This window comes from Pygoscelis adeliae, unplaced genomic scaffold, assembly GCF_000699105.1.
Source record: "Pygoscelis adeliae isolate BGI_AS28 unplaced genomic scaffold, ASM69910v1 Scaffold38, whole genome shotgun sequence".
Lineage (NCBI taxonomy): Eukaryota > Metazoa > Chordata > Aves > Sphenisciformes > Spheniscidae > Pygoscelis > Pygoscelis adeliae.
In genome coordinates, this window is record NW_008825614.1 from 18,065,529 (window position 1) to 18,073,984 (window position 8,456).

Sequence of the window (8,456 nt, forward strand, 5' to 3'; positions counted from 1 at the left end):
AGTAGGAAATCTCACTGCCTTCATCGCCCGGTTTTGTGAGATCTTCAGATTTTTTTCAAGTTTAAAAATGTGGTAACTTTATAGAATAATTGGCTGCTAGAGGTGTATTTTTATTACAGTGATCTTGATAAATTCTTATTTAAATGAACAGTTACTAGTTTGGGATGAATCCATTTTAGGTTCCAGTGGTTTTAATGAGTTATTTTTAACCAGTGGTAACACACACATTCGCGGTATGCGTACACAAGCCTTAGGATGCAGTTTTTTCGTTTGCCAGTCTCATTTGGCACTTGCAGTTAATAATCAAGCATTTTATCTCCTTGGTCACTTGATGACCGTAAGCAAGATACTTGCTTACGTGCCTGTGGAGTAGGGTGTTGAATTAGTAAAAAATATTTTATTTGAGAATAGGAGCAGAAGCCCTTCAGCATTTGAAACATGAGTCAAATTTAATCTTCTGGTGTGAATTTACAGTGGTCCTTTCTAGTTTGAATTGATTGACACCGGGAGTTTATGTTCTGTTAAGTTTATGGTCCCAATGCCCTGGGCAAAACTCTTGGCTGTCAGAGTTCAAAGTATGACTAACAAAATGGATATGAGGAGAAATGGTGCAAGAATACCAGGAGGTTTAGTTTCTTGTTAGAAGGAATATTGTCCCTCTGCAGAGTCACCAGTTACAGTTCCTTTTAAAAAATGTGTTTTAAACCTGGCAAATAGTAGCCTTTAATACATAGGTGCTTTCTGATTAACTCTTCTCTTTAAACAGTCATGTAACGCTCATGAACTAATAGTTTTGTGTAATTGCAGTATTGAGCAAGTGTAATTACTAAGCAGTCACATGGTCTTACTGACCTCCTTTCTCCTGGCATTCAGCCTACCTGTTCTAAAATCATGAATGCTACATAAGAAATGCCAGGGCCTTCCTTGACTCGCTTTATTTTTTCTGGTTCTGTTCTGGTTTTTCTTATTGTTCCTTCTTTCAAGCTGTCAAATAAATCAAGTTGTGCTTCCATTGAGACATGCTTTTTCTAGATAATGAGTTTTCCAGTGTCCTTCACAGATCAAGGCTTGCGAGAGAGAGGTTATCCAGGGCAGTAAAAGGTGATGGTGGAGGGGGAGATGCTAAGTGGAAAGTCACTCTAACAGTCTCTTAAAGTTTTGTCAATTGCCCTTAAAATTTTGGCACCAGCATTAGTGTGCATCTAATTGTGTCAACAGAGTAGACAAAGAATGTAATGTACGTACTCCAGCAAGTAACCATTACCTACTTATGAAAAAATGTGTTCGTATGTGCTCACAGACTTTTCCATATTAAGGAGAATGGGATCTCATGTTTAGCAATATCACTTGGGGGAGGGTGTCGTTTAGCCCTGGTTTTAGTACAGAGTGGCAATTGATCACAATAGCTAAAAAGAAATGCAAACATTCCGTTAGTTGCTGCATTAAGAATTTACTTTGGCTAATAATTTACTTTTTTAGTTTGTCTTTTTCAGTGTGTATGTATGTTTTTGATATGCTAGTTAAAAGACTTGCTTGCAGCAATTGATTTAAAAAGATGGATAGTCTAATCTTGCCAATCCTTGTATTTCTTTGTTCTCTTCAGGAACGATTAATAAACTTTCACTTTTAAAATAAGAGTAATAAAGAGTAATATTTAAGAGTAATAAAATTTGTTTTGTATATCTAGTAGATTTTGTGAGAGTATGGATGTGTTTAACATCCTGCAAAGTTAGCTGCTGTTGTTATGGCAGATAGTCCTATTGATAAAGGCGAAAGATGTGATTTTTTTTAACACTCATACCTCAAAGCATATTAAAAATTAAAAACCTGGGCGAAAAAAAATGTTTCCTTTCCAGGACAATCACAGCAATTCATAGAAATGGGAGCTTGTTTTAAAAAATTAATACTTGGACATCGTTCTGTAGCATCTGTTAAATTTTGCTATTCTGTGCATCTGGTTTTGAAAATATGCTTACAGTTTCAGGTTATGTAGGAAATTATTTGTCCTATAGAGACCTGTTTGTTGGATGTGGGGTTGGTGAAGAAAGCTTGTCAATAGTATTATTCTATGAGTGATTTCAGTATTAAATGATATCATATCTGTAATTCAGGCAAGCAAAATTTGTGTATTATACTTTGTTAATTTTGGTGACGTGCTTGGTATGTAAAAAGGAGTGTGCCAAAATAATTATGACTTCCCTGCTAAAAACATCCCTTTAAGTTTGTTTTCATGGTGTAGCACTTAGGATGAAAATCTGCTTGATTTATGAAATATTTAACATCACGCCAATCATCTAAAGTATAAATAGAGACAAGGCTCTTGGTTTTTCATATACAAAACTAGACATACATCAGGTTTGGGAGTAACATTAGTTTTGTACGTATTCTGTAGATACTTTGGGGTTTCTTTTACAGGGTAGGTGGCCTGTGCTGAACTTGCTGCTATAGCCAGGGTGTAACAGGTCTGCAAGGGAACGTCAGTATTCCTGTCCTGTGTTCTAGACATACCCGTCATACCTTTTAATAAGTGGCTTCAACTCTAGCTCAGTGCGCAATTTGGAGCACTTTGTCCAACCAGCCCACTAAATTGAGGGTGATTAATCTGTAAATTTCAAAATCTGTTATCGAAGAGTGGTAACTTGTTTTCAGAAGCCGCATGTTCAGATGGGAGTTCTGTGGTACCGGCAGTTAGATTGGAGAAACCCTCCAGTGCCACACACCTAGGTTGCCCTCCTGTCCTCTTCCACAGAAAGCCCTGTCTCCCCCAAAAGTGCCCACAGTTCGGTGATTCCCTCTATAGTTCATGGTGTTACATGATCTAGTCCTATGATTTACAAAGTACGTCACTGAACCACACTGACGTATGTCCTCATGGTTTTAATCCTGCACTGTTGATGAAAGAGGTGGTTCCACCCTTTTGTGATAGCACACAGCCCTGTGGTGAACTGGGTTAGCTCATCATAGCTCATCAATCTGTCTGAAAGAGATGAATTACCGGTTTTGGTGCAATTAGCTCTGTGGTAGATTGTGCCAGCAAAAAGGTCGCAGTAGTAGTAGTGAAGAGGTGAGAGTGGGAAGAGCAGGTACCATTTCTTTCAGTGGCAGTATGGACTTGTTCCAGATTAAAATGGCCTGCATTGTTCATGTGTGTAATAACCACCGGGTGTTTTTTGGAAGGTGATTATTGGTTTCTTCTGTGGCTTGCCATTTGTTGACACCCTTTGAAGTTATATTGTCGAAAATAAGTATCGGCCTTTTCACTGTGTTAAGGGAAAGGCCCGATTTATTTTTTTTGTCAAACTGTCAGAATGTGAGAAATAACACTGCCAGCTGAGAAATTATGCTATGCTTGTTTGCTTATTTTGGTGAATGATCTTGTATCACCAGATTCTGTAATGTAACTATTATTAAATTGGACAAGAAGTCTGCACTGTTTGGTGTGGAGAGAGCAGGCGGTACTGCAAATCCAATTTTATATGAAGTGTTTAATAAGTTGTTTTTTCCAAGTAGCAGTTGTTATAGACCAGAGGAATTCCACTGAGCATTTATACAATTTGCTTGTTGACTGCAAAATTGATCTTGAAGGAATCTAATTCCTCAGGTTAAGAGGTTTTGAGGTTTGAGAGACCTGGTTTTACATCACTGATCTCCAGGTTTAAGGATATCAAGAGAAGATCTGGGTAGAGTGTTCTTGATATGTAAGAGTAGCGTGTGGACTCTGAGTATCAAGGGACAAATGTGGTCTTGAAACAACTCTGTAGGATTATTTCAGTCTTCCTTCTCTTGGGACCAGAAATCTATTTTTGTTTTATTTTACCTCAGAATCAATAGATCACATTCTTTATTTGAGCAGGGGGAGGTAATCTGTCTGCATCTTGTGGTGTTACCTCCTCTGGTCATAAAAGGAGAGGGTGATAACCCCCAACAAACACCACCTGTGGTGAATGTGAAAGCAGCTTTTTTTTAGGCAATTGAGAATACAGATTTTTTTTTTTAACTGATCAGTATGTGGCAGTGTCAATGAATTCTGCATCAGTTCTTCAAATTATTTTATGTATTGTTGTCCTGGTTTCAGCTGGGACAGAGTTAATTTTCTTCCTGGTAGCTGGTACAGTGCTGTGTTTTGGATTTAGGGTGAGAACAATGTTGATAACACACCGATGTTTTAGTTGTTGCTAAGCAGTGCTTACACTAGCCAAGGACTTCTCAGCTTCCCATGCTCCACCGACTGAGAAGGCTGGAGGTGCACAAGAAGCTGGGAGGGGGCACAGCCAGGACAGCTGACCCAAACTGGCCCAAGGGACATTCCATACCGTGTGACGTCATGCTCAGTACATAAACTGGGGGAAAGCTGGCCGGGGGGGCCGCTGCTCGGGGACTGGCTGGGTGTCGGTCAGCAGGTGGTGAGCAATTGCATTATGTGTCACTTGCTTTGTATGGTCTTTTTTATTATTATTACTATTTTATTTTATTTCATTTCAATTATTAAACTTTTTATCTGAACCCACAAGTTTTCTCACTTTTACTCTTCTGATTCTCTCCCCCATCCCACCGGGCGGGGGAGTGAGGGAGCGGGTGTGTGGTGCTCAGTTGCCGACTGGGGTTAAACCACGACAATTGTCATCCTCTTTTGGCTGTTTCCATGTAATAAAGTATTTTTTCCTCCAATTTGTGGGAAATATCTTTCTTCCTAAAAATGGCAGATACTCTTGAAACACATTTCATTATGCAAATATTGCAGAAAAAGCTGTTCATCATTGTACCACCTGCACTTTTTTGGTTTCTGACAGTTTATCTGCATGGAAGCCTTTATTTTCAAGGAAAATGATTTCTTTCTATACCCTCTTAATGCCTGGCAGGTTTTCAGGTTAGTTATATAACCCGCGATAGGAGGAAGGTCAAGCTGCCAGCAGAGTCGGTCACACTAAAGTCTGTGATGTATTACTTGTATATTGAAAGAAACCCTTCACTTTAGGGAATTTTGTGACTTTCCCATAGTGACCTAAAAAGGCAAAAGTCAGCTTGAGCATGAGTCGGTTGTGTAAGTAGTGTGGGAGTAGTGGCTTTGTGCTTTATAGGCTTAGTAATTTGCATATCACATTTTAGCAGGTTTAATAGCTGTGCCTTTGCTTACCTCTAGGAGAGGATTGGATTTGATTACTGGGGTAAGAACTTCATGGTATTTTGGTGCAATACATTTTACTTAAATTTTCAGAACTCCAGTTTAAATGTGGAGCAAGGTTAAGTTTGTGTGCTTCTGTATGCTTCTGGCTTTCAAGTTCTTCGCAATGTAGGTCATCAGGTGAGTTACAATTGCAATGTTCTTCTAACCCCGAAGCCTCCATATATTTTTCAGGTCACCGTTAAGCATTTGCTTTCGCTGCTTTGGAGTTTTGTGCATGTAAATGTTTCTTTATGCAGGAATAAAGGTTTAGTGGAGGTGAGGAATAGACCGGAAAGGACTGGGGAAAAGAGGTCAGTATCGCAATGTTCTGTTTCGAGTGTGTAAATGGACCACTGTGGCAAAAGTCCACATGTATATCTATACTTCTGGAACACTTACAAATCTGAGAGCATACCAATTACTAATGGAGAGATAATAAAAATTAACACATGAGCTTTGTTAGCATTAGTTTAGACAGTAGCTGAGTTGCAGTGAACAGAGCTTCCTAAAATATGCATTCATTTTTTTTCTGAAATTCTGTACTTTGATTCTTTTTTTTAATTGCATCAGGATTTGAGAGGTCTGAAAGTCTATATTGGTAAACCAGAAGTAAATTCAGGTGTCAAACTGTTGCTCATAATCTCTTTGAAAAGTGCTAATGCAACAAGTTCCTTGCAATAGGATGGAACCTGTCCAGATTATCAGAGGCGGAAGGGATTTCTTCCAGTTGAACATTGGTCAGGATGTGTCCTGCAAGTCTAATTTCTGTGGTGACAGGCATGTGATGTCGTGTACACCTGAGCTTTTGTGTTACGCGTTGCTTCCTCCTGCAACTAAACTAGAGAAGTTTTCTGGGCTTGCTTTTGAAACTTACTTTATCTCAGTGTTTCTTGATTTGTAGGAAAGCATTTCCTTTCCTGTTGAGTCACATGCATTCCTTTTTTAACATCTATTAGTATGTTTGTGACTCTTGCACAGCTGTGAAAAGGCTGCAAAATTCTTCCACTATAAGTTTGATTACTTTCAGAACACAAACTCCTATCCTTTCAAAATGAAAACAGCAATGTTGAAAAAAACCTGTTTGAGCTCAAATGGGGAACTTGTGAAGCGTGAATACATGTTGTTATTGATTCTTCAGTGATGGACATGGAATATCTACAGCACAGGCTACTTAGGAACAACTCCTGTAAGGGAAACTTGGGATTTTTCTATCTGTTATCTATCCAAAGTGTGGAATCCATGACTTAGGAAATGCTTTACTTTTTATAGTAAGGAAGCTGTGGAGTTCAGCGCTTGCAGATTTTTTTTTTTCCTTTCTTAATGCCAATGCCAATATTCTACTTACCTTGTAGGTAAAGGGTAAACTGCTGCAATTTAGAGAGAGCAGGCCAAATAATGGTCGAAAGAACAGAAACAGGAGGGCGACTTTCATCAGAGATGAGTAAATAAATAACTCCTTCATGTAGGTTGCTTGTTACTTCGTGCCTTGTATAGTTTGTAAAACATGATCATGGTCTGCATGGTTACAATTTTGCTATGTACTAAAGATATAGAACACCATGGCAAGCCTTATCTCAGTTTCACAATCTGTGCAGTTCTGAAGTACTGGAGAAGTGTATAAAGAATTATGAGACTCCATTTTATAGAGCAACTGGCATTAAAAATAGTTAATGATTTGATTTCCAATACATCGGATTAATTGAAGAATGAGTAAAATCTTTCTTTCCTATGTTCTCTTGTGAGTTTCCTCTGAGTTGACATTTTCTGCCTATAGATTCTATGGCATCAAGTGTTTTGGTTTTTTTAACTTTCTCCTATTCTTTATATTTCACATTCTTGAGAATAAACAAACTCATTTTTTCTAGGAGCCTTAAAGTAGAAAAAGAGAACAATACAGCTTTTAGCAGAGGTTGCCTACTGTTGTTTTCCTTATTACTCTCTCTTGGGAGATGCATGACTCTACATCTGTAAAACTGAGATATGCATTTAAAATAAAATATTCTACAGAGTAATTTTTGCCATCCAGGTTTCAGAAGGGTCTTTGATTGGGGAGGAGGTTGCATTTTGATTTTGTCTTTGTTTTCATAAGTCTTGCTAGTAGTGAACTCAAGAAGTTGAAACTATCCAAGTCTTAATGAGGGTGATCAAGCAAAGGATGGAATCTGAACTACTTGTTTTATTTGGGTTGCCTAGGGATAATTCCTGTGGCTTCCCATCATTATTTTTCAGTAGATGGCAAGCTTAATAAGATCTAGTTTACTGTGCTTTATGTGTGTTTGACTTTAGACAACATAGCTGTTTGCTGTTTACTGCTATTATGCAGTATATCCCAAATCCTCTAAATGCTTCTCTGAATTACTTTTTATGAGTGACTTTTTCATTTTCTTTACTCCAGCATACTCTTTAACTGGTATGACCTGGAAACACCTACTAATGTGTAGTTTCATGAGTTTATGACAAAGGAGAAAGTTTTAAATTGCTGTGACATTGATAGTTCAGTTTTCATTGTGGTGTATTTTCCCCTTTTATTTCAAGGCTTTCATAATCTGAGAAGACCTATATAAAGATTAGTATTGATCACAATAGTCCTGGTGTTTTTCAGTGAGCAGAGTTTTTTCACTTGATTGAAATTTCCTTTCCGTAAGCTAGTTGCCAATAAATTTACTGGCGAGAAGTACTTTATTTCAGAGCTAGTGTGTTTTATTCCAAACCATGAAGAAAATCATGGATTTGTGGGATCTTCCTCTTTTTACATTTTAGATTTTGGCTTTCTGCTTTCTTTCAAATGTAACTCCACCAACCTCTCTTTTTCAGTGCCAACTCTGAAACGTTGTGTTAGTTTGCCAAAGAAAAGTTCTTCAATGCTGCCTTTACTGAAAGTTTTACTCCAGTTCTTTACTACTTCCATATGAGACAGCACAACAGAGCTTGCATTTTTGGCACTGGAGGTCACACTTTCAAACTGAAAAATGTTACTAGTGATCAGATGTTGCTCTTGCAGCAGCAGCTTTTCTGATTTATTTTTTCATAATTCTACGATTTTTTCTTCTACTAGTCCATCTTTCTTCTAGAAATCCTACCTTTCCAGCTGCTGCTGTACAGCTTGTCAAGTTCAATGGTAAAGAAAAACTAATTTTTAGTTGGGTTTTTTTTTTGCTGTTCTGTTTGAAGAGTGAGAGATTTGCGGGAGTAATTACCTCATTATATATGATTTGTTCCCAAGTGAAAGTGTGGGGGAAATTTCAAAAACTTCTCCACTCACAGTACCGTATTGTCATCGATTCCAGTATTT